Source organism: Papaver somniferum, chromosome 2, assembly GCF_003573695.1.
Source record: "Papaver somniferum cultivar HN1 chromosome 2, ASM357369v1, whole genome shotgun sequence".
Taxonomy (NCBI): domain Eukaryota; kingdom Viridiplantae; phylum Streptophyta; class Magnoliopsida; order Ranunculales; family Papaveraceae; genus Papaver; species Papaver somniferum.
The window spans coordinates 158,568,178-158,579,729 of record NC_039359.1 but is presented as its reverse complement, the minus strand read 5'-3'; the positions used below and the strand labels follow the sequence as shown (position 1 = coordinate 158,579,729).

Below are 11,552 nucleotides of genomic sequence, written 5' to 3'. Positions count from 1 at the left end.
GTCGATAACTCCTGACGAGGAGCATATCCATATAAATTGCGTTTATATATCTCACGGAGACGAATATCCGCATATTGAAGTTTGGTACCAATGGATTAAGATATCCTCTTACCCGAGAGAATGATGTGAGATTGTTATTAACTGATTGTTAACCGGTTGTCGATAATGTTCAGAGTAGCTATTGAAATCACTGTGGATGTGTATCCCCCTTTGCAAAGGAATTATCGACAAAGTCATTTGATTGGAAAATATGGATCTCAGTCCATATTGAGTTGTTCTCTCACCTGTGTCTGCTTTTAGGATCTCAGTCCTTGCATCCACGAATTTTAGTTCGAAAGCTGATGCTTATAATAAAGCATAATGAGAGAACTAAGGTCGCTTTTTATGCAGCGCCACCCATTGAAAATGAGTTTCCGCAGACACTAACCAGGTTGATGAAAGTATGGTATGGTAGTCATAAATGACTCGACACATCAGCTGGTGGTATCTATGTATCTATATTCATATAGATTTTAAATGAAACTCTCGCTTGTCAGTCGTTGATATTGTATCATCCTAGTGATGCTTTGGGAATTTATGGTGAGTATATTTGATGTTCTTGTGCATTTTGAACTTATTACTCATGTAACCATTGTCATGTTTTCTGTTTGAGATGTGCTATGTTCCACTGCATATGCTACTACAATAAGATTTGCAAAATTTGATGAGAAAATCTTCCCACCGTTAGGGGAGGAAAGGGTATCGCCTGAAAAATGACGTGAAGTATCCTGGTTTGTACAAAGATAAACCAGGATGTATGTCATCTTTATGTTTTCATCACTAAAAGACATGCCAAAGATTTGACATCTTCAGAGATTGCAAATCAAATTGCTTCCTTGAGAAGCTGTAAATGTAGTAGCAAATGTGTCATTTAAGACACACCTTGAGCGTGGAAAACTAGTTGATTTAAATCCACATCTCCTAAAAGAAATAGCCAGTCATAATCATTGAAAGATAGTGCTCTCAAAGAGACTATCAGTGGAAGATCTAATTTCTCTCAGTATAGTTCTCCTAATAAGAGAACGTCTCTGCAAAGGCTGTGAAACCTCAAAATGAGAGGATTTCCATAAGGCATGCATGCAATAGAGAAATTTGCGATCGTAATCCAATGATTGCTGATGACATAGTCAAAGTATCCACTGTTATTACCGTAGGTTTTTTTGGTTTAAACCACTCTCTATGAGAATGTCATCAAAGGTATGATTGGTTAAACCAGGAGAGATCAAAGAAGAATAACAGTTTCTCGCAAAAATGCATAAATTTGGTATTGCAGCCCGAACACTCGATAACGTGAGCTACTCTTGGCTACAAACGGGTGTTTGCAGTTCCGACATCCGATAATGTAACCCCTAGTGGCTATAGGTGGGTGTATGTGCATAGTGAGAAAAGTAAATTCAACCAATGGCACAAAGTCTTTTACAAGAACCTGAGATGGATTTCTTTGTAACATATTCCATATTATGGATGCAACTACCTTTATGGTATTTGTCTGGCAGTCTTTAAGGACTCGATGTGCATGTAGTTGATGTGGTTACTGCGTATCTGTATGAAAGACTAGATACAGAAAACTGCATGTAGATTCCTGAAGTTTTTTTTCAGTAGAATTACCATGTCATAGCATTTACTCAATAAGGACGAAAGTGATCAATCGTCTAAGTGAATGCTTATATTACCCAGGGATATGTGAACCATTTTATATGCTCTTAAACTGTGCATTTACTAGATTTGAATTATACAACATCTATTTGATTGGAACTCCTAAAGAATTCTCCAAAGCACAAAAATGCTTAAAGAAGGAGTTCGAGATGGAAAATCTCGGTAAAACAAGGGTTCAATTTGATTGAGCATTGTAGCTAGAAGTCCTTTAATTTCGTCAACCATAAAGGTTTAGACATGGTTAAATGGATAAGCTAATCATTCGATCTTTTATTTTTAAGATTGATCGGCTTACATCTCAACCAAGGAGATGTATCACTCTGTGGTTTGTATTACACAAAAGGTGTGTAAACTAATGGTACATTAGCTAAAGTATGCTATAGATACCTGATATTTGGTTTGTAGTACACATGAAAGTCTGGCTCTGCCCAGCACCAATATCGAGGCATTGGTCCGAAGAAAGTTCTCTCCCTCATCTTCGTGGTACCATTAAGCTTGATCTTTTGCATGAAGATCGTTGAATGTCTCCCACAGAGAAAAGCTAATCGGACAGTTTGGGTTTTGAATTTTTGGCAGGTTTGTTAAAGCAGCCAAACATTTTCCTAGCTAATAGTCTGGTAATAGAGGATACTTGTTCATCCTCCGATCGATTATGATTGTTCAGACAAAGCTAGTGGAGAATAAAAGGCTGGCACAACAAGATGATCATTAATAAATTGCAGAAAGATAGATCAGACCAAGTTTTTCAACTAAAGGAAGCTGAATCTACTGAAGTCATTAGAAGATGGCTCGTGATCTTTATGCAATACTTTCGTACATAATGATCAACTAAGATGCCTACTTATCAGGGGGAGTAAAGCCACAGAATACTATGGATATTGGGTATGTTGGACATTACGTCGTGTACTCTTTTTCCTTAGTCAAGGTTTTATCCCATTGAGTTTTCCTTGTCAAGGTTTTAATGAGGCATGCGGGTTCACTGTTATATGCATTTCGTAATGTTGTACTCTTTTTCCTTCGTCCTGGTTTTTTATCCCTTTGGGTTTTTCCGGGAAAGGTTTTAATGAGGCAACATCTGCAGGTCCAACACTGTTCTGAGGACTCATGTTTTCCTACATTCAGGTTTTGTCCCTCTGGATTTTCCTGACGAGGTTTTCAATGAGATAACAACTTAGAACAGTGAGCATCATCTAAAGAGATGCATATATCCATAGATATTCTCGAGATGCGGTTATCAGATAATCGTCAGTATTGTCTAATTCAGGTTTTTGCCATACAAGGTTTTTCCTGTTAAGTTTTACACGAATCCAAACAGGCCGCATCGACTATATTGCTGTCAGCTTCCAGCATACAGGTTTTGTCCTAAATGGTTTTCTTGGCGCAGCTTTGGCAAGAGGAGAAAATTCAAGACTACCATTATCACTCTAAAATCCCAAAAGATTTTACAGCGGTTTTAACGAGGTAACGTCCTTAGAATGATGGTCCAAGGGAGAGTATTATGTGCACACGTTTTTGATAGAATGGCCCACCATTCACTACTCTAGTGAATCCGAGAATACTCTGGAAGAGTACTTCACCTCCTCATTCGGTCAAGATAAGGATCTAGTAAACATGCTTAGCCCTTAAGCATTTGCGCATTTCAAAACACGTGTAACTTTCTTTATTTTACCGACTCAATCCTTCTGGCTATAAATAGCCGATGCTGGTCACTTGTAAAACGAAGTTTTGAGTGCTAATAAAACTCTTCATTTCTCCCTTTCATTTTGTGTCCTTAGGTCCCGCATGTCCCATACCTATGCTTACATACTATATACTAGCTTACTTAGCTTAGCTAGGCACCTTCAACAGAGGTATTAGTACTCTGCCAAATGTAATCATTAACGGTTTGGCATAAATAATTAAAACATTCTCAAAGAAAATTGACAATTATTACTTGTTAGGTATAATGGTAAACTTCCGAGTTCTCTTTCTCTTTGAATCTTCAATACTTAACAATTAGACTAATTCGCATCCAAAGACCGGGTGATAATTCGTATACGAGAAAAAAACTATTCTCAAAAGAGCACAATGGCTCAAAAGCTTTACTATACATCCAAAAATAATCAAGTAGATATGTTTGATTGAGTGGTTCAGAGGAATTGCTCTCGGTATTGCCGCAAGGAGAAGAAAAAGTTGTGGGGTTTCTGAATTTTTGCGTATTTTTTGCCTTCTCATTCTTTCCTCTTTGCGGGGGCAGTTTCCTCTAGTTTTCTTTGGTCACTCTCTTTCCTTCGGTTGGATGTTAGAAACGATTAAATACACAAATATAGGGCTGATTTTATGCCCCACAAAACATCTTTGTCAAAGTAGACAGATTCATGTACTGTCTTTGCACCATCAAGGAATACTGGGTATAGGGGTGTGCAACGGCAGGAGGGTTGTGAATTAGAATCACCCGTAATCAAACCGTTGAAGTTGCGGATTTGGAAAATTGAACCGTGACCGGCCCAATCATCCGTGAATTTGATCTTTGCGGATCAGCAGATTGTACGAGTCAGATGCGGATTAACAGCGGATTTAGTAAAAAGAAAAAGCAGAAGGTTGCTTTTGCAGTTGGAAGAGGCAAGATCCGAGATCAATTATTCCGTAAGTCAGCTCTAGATTTAGAGATGAAATCCGGTAGGCCAGTCACCTGTTTTGGTTTGACGAATAAACTTCCCCTATTCAGTGAATTTGTTTTTTTTTTCTGAATATTGTGGATGTGGTGGATAGTATGTGTGGTGTATCCATGAGTTGATTGGCTCTCCTCGTCACCATAGTTTGTATGCTTGGCATATGGTGTAATTTACTTCTCGCTTGACTCTCATTAATGACTAAGATACCCTTAGGGGAGCGCGTATTCCGCATTGGTTCTGTTCGGTATAAATCATTAAATTGTGTAATATGCGGATGCGGGTATAAATCATTAGTACAAACAAGAAAATCAAAAAAAATTTCTTAATAAGATTTGTATTCGTTGCATAGCTCTCTTAAAAAGATTTCTAACGACATAAAATTTGTAAAATTTCAAGACGTGGATTTTTAGATATGTTATATCCAAGTTGCGTTGCCAATTATACCCCTGATGCATAACCCGTCATGCGGATGCATAATTTATCATGCAGACGTTTTTAATAATTTCATATAATTATGGGTGTCACGGTACGTAAAATTAATTATGGACTTGACAATGAAAATATTATTTTTTTTGGACCTGCGCCTAATTTTCTCATGAATCATATGCCATACTACAACTGACCAAGAAAGCCATACACGCAGATTATTATCCTGGCATACATCGCCAGAGATAGTTGAGAGGTTGCTCTCAAGCAAGAGGATCCCTGCAAGCAAAATAAGTTTGCCGAACATCCAAACATTTGATGGGGTAAATTAATACAAAATTCCTGCATTGAAGGTACATTGGATAGATAGTTTTTACGATGGATAGAGGTGGAGAATTGTAGTTTATACAAAAAGAATTAATCAATTAATCAAGAAAATTTAACAAAAGTATTATCAATGAAAATATTTTTACAAAGCCAAATTAAATAAAACAAACTAACATGCAGAGAAGACCGCCTAGACCTCATGAACCACCCTCCTCGTTTGTTACAGAAAAAACTTAATACAGTACCAGCAGCTATTATTTGGGTATAGAGCACAATTTTATCCAAACTTTCTACGATCCCAGAAAATTGTTCGTTTGGAGCATTGAGTTCTCTTGATCTGCTCTCTAGTAGTTTTAGACAAGCGATCGCCAATCCTTTCTAGAAATCCCTTCGTCTCGGTTGGAGTAGCCATGGGAAGAAATTTTAGGGCAGAAGTTTTAGGGCAAGAAGAAGAAAGATCTAGATTATATATGGGCAAAAAGTCCAAGACTGCATTGAAATCGGGTGGTGAAAAGTAATATGGACTCTCAGATAAATTTCTAAGTTCCATCTACCTCCCTCCTGTTGCTAAGAAAGACCTTGGCGGCGATCCTCCATCACGACATATATCATGTGATTCATTTGTCAGATGGCGGATTGGGAAATTGAAGGAGATGGGTAAGATTGTGAAGGTTTGAGATATGCCATTCTACTCTCCGTTAGATGAACAGCCATGTGCAGGTGAAGGTGTGTGCGGCCGCAAGATTACGCCTTGATTAAAATAGAGGTGATTCCAACTTTGGAAGGAAAGAGAGTGTTCCTGAGACCATGTATGGGGAAACGAATGCCTGGGTTTTGGCTGAAGGTAAATGTGGAGCCTATGAAATTAACGAAACTGATGTATTTGTCATCACTGAGAGGGCTGCCCAAGTGATTCCAGAGAAGCAGTGTCCCAAGTGATTCCCCTGGTGATTATATGACTATGCATGATTTGAAAACAAAACCAGGTCTGCGAGCAAAGTTCGGTGAATAGGATGAGTGAATTTTTTTTTTTTGGTCGGCAAGGATGAGTGGGTAGGTTGTATCCATAATCAACATCCTGAGTTTGGGGACAAATCAGCTGAAAGGGTATGCATGGATTTGAGAATCAAGAGCCATAATGAGAAGGAGAAGCTTGCTGAAGCAAGGAGGTTGAATTACTTAAAAAGGAATCACCAAAGGAATTATGCTTACTGGAGAATTTGCAGGTATGAGAATCCAGGATGCAAAGCCATCGATCAGGGAGAAGCTTTTAAAAAATAGTCAGGCAGTTAGTCACAGTGAACCAGAGAAGAAAGTTATGTCCAGGTCCGAGTGTCGGATTTCACTCAATCTTAAATGACTTTTATGTTGATTTTTACAAGTAAAGCTCTTACACTGCAACTTTTACAAGTAAAACCATGTTTTCATGATTATCAAGTACTTAGCTATGATTGACTGGACTTCACAACTTGTTAAGCAAAGGAAAGATGTGCTTGTGCTGGTGAATGCATAAAAATCCCAAATTCACTGGTAACTCGAACTTTAACTGAACTACATGATAAAAACTTGAATTTCAGTGTTCTACAAAAAGGAGACATGCCATAAATATTCACTTTCATACCCAGAAAGTAATACTAATTTACATGAAAAATTGGTTGAATCAAAATAAATAAAACCGTTTAGATCAATACATAGATACCTCCGCCGATTACAGCTCCAGCGGTTATTATTTGGGTGTATAGCACAATCTTATCTACCCTAGTTTTTACAATCTCACGAATTCCAGAAATTTCTTCTCTAAGAGCCTTCAATTCTGTTGAAATCTGCTCTCGAGTAGTTTGACAAGCGAGATGTCCCATCTTTTGTATAAATCCCTCCGGTTCGGTTGCACTGGCCATTAAAACAGAAAAAGTTTGTAGGGCGAGAAGAAACAATGCAAATCAAGGGTTGAAACGATTATATATGAATGATTTTTTAGGGACCACGGTTTTTTTGAGGGGACCATGGTCTTATTAGGCCACCTTCCCTATAGTTATAAAGGGTGTCCTAGAAATTGAAAAGACTAACCCACCCTTAACATAATTTAATTTAAAACCAACACAATAACCACCTCTCTCTATATATATATATAACCACCACCTCCTCTCACCACCACCGATTACCACCACCACCACCATCCACCGATTACCACCACCACCACCATCCACCATCGCCGATTACCACCACCACCACCACCGCCGATTACCACCACCACCTCCAATTATCACCACCAACAACCACCGATTACCACAACCACCTCCGATTACCACCACCACCACTATATATAGCTTAATTTAAAACATTAACAAAGATATTCTCACAAACCCATTACTTGTCATTCGTTTTTGGTTGAATAAATGAGAACTTATCATCAAAATGAGTTGAAAATGGAAGTTCCAGAGAGGCTTAATGAAGTTTTTTTTTCAGTAAAAAGTTCGGTTATCACAAATTATTTTTTTCTTAACCGAACTCAAAGTTCGGTTGATTCGCAAAAAAATACTTTTAACCGAACTCCTTGTATTAGAACAATACAAGTCCATAGGTTCGGTTCGTTCTCAAAATTATTAAGTTTTCTTTGTAACCGAACTCTACGTATAAGCGCAGTTCGGTTGATTCGCAAAATATGTTGAAGTTTGAGAACCAACCGAACTTCTAACACTAAGTTACTTTTAACCTGCAGTTCGGTTGGGAACTTGGTTGCGTTGAAGTTTGCGAACTAACCGAACACACAAGATGTACTCAAATAAATTGTCAAGTTCAAAGTTCGGTTACCTACCAAAACCTCCATTAACGAGCGAGTTCGGTAACCTGCGTGTTTGGAAAACGTAACCGAACTACACTTTCAGGTGTGTTCGGTTACATGTTCTTGACATATGGTAACCGAACTACACTTTCAGATGTGTTCGGTTACATGTTGTTGACATATGGTTAACCGAACTGGCCCAAATTTACATAAAAAATTTCATTCTTTTGAAAGTTTGGAACAATTCAACCAACATTATCTAAGTTTGAAGCATACCTGGGTAACCAAATACCCTTCCTCCGGTTGTGGTTGGTAAAATCCATCGTTTTTGATGTTTTCTTTCTTCATCTTCTCTAACTTTACTCTCTCAATGATTCTACTTCTTTAAAAAAAAAGAAAACTCATATGATTTTTTAATCTCACTAATTATCTTTAACTTAATCATCTCACTAATCATTACACTAACTATTATTAACACTAACTAATCATCACCCAAAATTAATCAAGAGGGTAATTTAGGTATTAATATAATATCTAGATAAGGGGTGACCTAAATTTACTTCTAATGTCTTTACCCAAAATAAAACCATGGTCCCCAAAAAATTGTTCTTATATATAAGAACTTCCGAGGGCTTTGATTATGCCCCGGCCCTTTTAACACAACTGGGCTTAAAGTTGAAGGCCTGGAAAAAAAATCACTAGAGCAATCAACCGTTGTTGGAAAAAGAAAAAACAGGACAATGTGCAAATGGGCAGACTTATAAGAACTAGCTGTGCTGAAACTACTGCATAAACATCAATGTGTACTGACAAAAAGAACAATGAAGGCTTGCACCTAGTCTCTTTCCTCGATCATGATTCAGGCATCAGTGAACGTAACGTTCAGTGTGCAAGTTTTCTAAATGTATTCTCGAATCAAATGCAACCTTTGAGCATGCAAGTTTACAAGATTAACTAAATAATTTTGGTCACAGCAATTGACTATCTACAACAACGAGTCCACCTACATATATACAAGATAGAAAACTTCCAACATCAACCAAATAGAGATTAAAAACAACGCTCACAAGAACCAATTTCTTCTCAGTTTCCTTACCGAAAGATATACAGTTTCAAGCAAAAACAATGAAATCTAAGACGTTCGTTATATGCTGAAACCTACCTAACTTCCTTCAGGGGCTTCGAAACAAGCAAAACAGGCGACCACCTAGGCACACAACCACAACCATTACCAACTCAGCAAAATGCTACTCCAAATCCAAGTAATAACTTTATGAGTCATTAGATCCTAAGAGGAAGTTACAAAAAAAGGTGAACATAAATTACCTGGCAACACCCTTCCTAATCTGACTTATTACTGGAACCATATTCTACACCAAGGTTGGAGTGAATTCACTTGTTTTCTGAGTGTTAACATCATACAGCACTTTGGTCATTTTGGAGTATCTGCAGCGATGAGTTCACCTTTCTGCTTCCCCTACTTAAGTCCATGCCAACGACTTTACAGCTCCGAAAGACATTTCTGCTTCCAATTAGTCACTCTGCTCCTGAACCCAATGGTTCCCAGTTATTCAGTTGCTTACCTAAAGTTGCATTCACATGAGAAGATGGGTGGTCCACCTTCGGGTGTTTCAATGAAGATTATAACTCGGGTGAAGCTTCCACAGTTCATGAACTAGCCTTTACTGTCGTCAATGTAGCACCATTTCCAGCATGAATGGGTTCCAAGATCCACTCGCTAATTTCAAAGCACTACTGTCAGACGGAGCGCGACCACCTGCCTGTGAGGTCCAGCGACGAGGGTAGGAACACAAACTGGTCTCTACACATTTGAAGATGAGAAATCCATCTCTTGGAAGTAGAACAACTGTAACTGGACATGGTTGCAAACTGCAGTTTCGGATATGCTTCATCAACTTCTCCACCTTCAGGAACTCTACAACAACAACAACCACTTCTGTTAAAGTAGACATTTCTCCTTGGATGAATTGTCCCTTGAATAGATTATTACACTATTTCGAGAAACTAGATAAACGGTGGGGGTGCAACCATATTTCAACCGGATAGAGGAATGACTCCCGTTTTCATTCAGCATCAGAATATCCAAACGGGTGATACCAGTTTCTAGACATCCAGACTCAGTCTTCAAATAGCCAATTAAAATCTATCAAGGGTGCCGCTTGTTGAAGCCAGCCTCATCCATAACAGCCTATAAACCATGAAAAACACAAGAACAAGAAGGAACAAGTATAACAAGTTTCTGTGGCATGTTCAGCTTAATGCAAGCAGGAAATTCTTTCTGTGGCAGTATAACAAGTTTTTGTCATCTTAGCTTTGTGGAATAATAAACATGAGATGCAATACATTTCTTATTCAAATTTAGTCATTGGTTTCCTACAATTTTTATGACTTCAAGGGGACTATGGATTTACAAAAGCTTTATACATTAATCAAAGGAAAGATCTGCAAGTGAATTCATAAAAATCCCAAATTTAGCCTAGGAACTCAAACTTTAACTGAACTATGTAATTTGACAAAAATTGTCTCAACCCGCCATTACAGACCAGAATGCAAAACAAAGAGAATAACTTCAGTTGTTTTTATAAAAGAAAAGAGTTACGCAATAGAACAGTAATACTTACAGCTGTAGGAATTGGAACAGCATCCACCCTCAACAGTGACTTGCATGACACAAGAACAAATTTGGATGCTAAATTTGTGCCATCCTCAATCTTGGATGCTAAATTTGGATGCTAAACACAAGAACGGAAGTTTCTCCAATTCCCCTAAAAAAAACTTTTACCCAGTCACTTGTACCTCAATCAATTTGATCACGAGAAATTGAATAAAAAGTAAGAACATAAAAAGGGGACATGCTGTAAATATTCAATTTCAATTTCATTAGCAGAGAGTTTACATGACAATTCAAGCTTCAAGTTTGACATAACCAAATTACATATTGGGAATTAAACAGAACCACTCAACTACTACATGATGATATCTAGGACGAAACCGTTTAGATCAGTGCATAGATACCTCCGATTACAGCTCCGGCAGCTATTATTTGGGTATATAGCGCAATTTTATCAAAACCTCCTGCAATTTCTTCATTGAGAGCTTTGATTTCTGTTGAAACCTGTTCCCTGGTAGCAGTGATTTCTGTTGAAACCTGTTCCCGGTAGCAATGATTTCTGTTGGGATCTGCTTTCGTGTAGTTTGAAAGAAACGGTGGCCGGTCCTTTCTAGAAATCCCTTCGGCTTGGTTTCAGTTGCATTAAAAAAGGTTTCAGGAGAGAAGTTGTAGGGCGAGAAGATGAAAGTCGTAGGTGTAGAAAAAAAAGGTTCTTTGTTTATAGCCTCTGAATCGGGGATTAGACCAAAGGAAGTAAACACTTATTTATCCTGGCTTAATTGGGGGCCTCAAATTTTAATTAGGGGCCACACACTACGGGATAAAAAAGGGTCACCCAAACTTAATTAAGGTCATCCCTTAAAAAAATATTTATAAATGGCAAAATTGTCCTTATATGATTAGTATTAAGAACTAATTAGTTTGATTAGTGTGGTAAGTGTATTTAGATTAAAATCTGATTTTAGGATAAAAATTTGGGGAAAATTTGTTTTATGTGTTGAGAAGAAGAGGAGGAGTTTTGAGAGGAAAAACTAGG

General features: G+C 37.8%; 1 long non-coding RNA gene across 2 annotated transcripts; it reads right to left on the bottom strand.

Annotated features, from left to right (window-relative positions):
- Positions 1–8,861: 8,861 nt before the first annotated feature.
- LOC113349560 lies at positions 8,862–11,238 on the bottom strand. Of its 2 annotated transcripts, none has more exons than XR_003360257.1 (3): positions 10,921–11,238; positions 9,211–10,680; positions 8,862–9,091 (listed from the first exon to the last, which is right to left on the bottom strand). It is a non-coding gene; the product is annotated as an uncharacterized LOC113349560 (long non-coding RNA). The 2 variants fall into 2 exon arrangements; XR_003360256.1 differs by having other exon boundaries at positions 9,211–10,670.
- Positions 11,239–11,552: the final 314 nt, after the last annotated feature.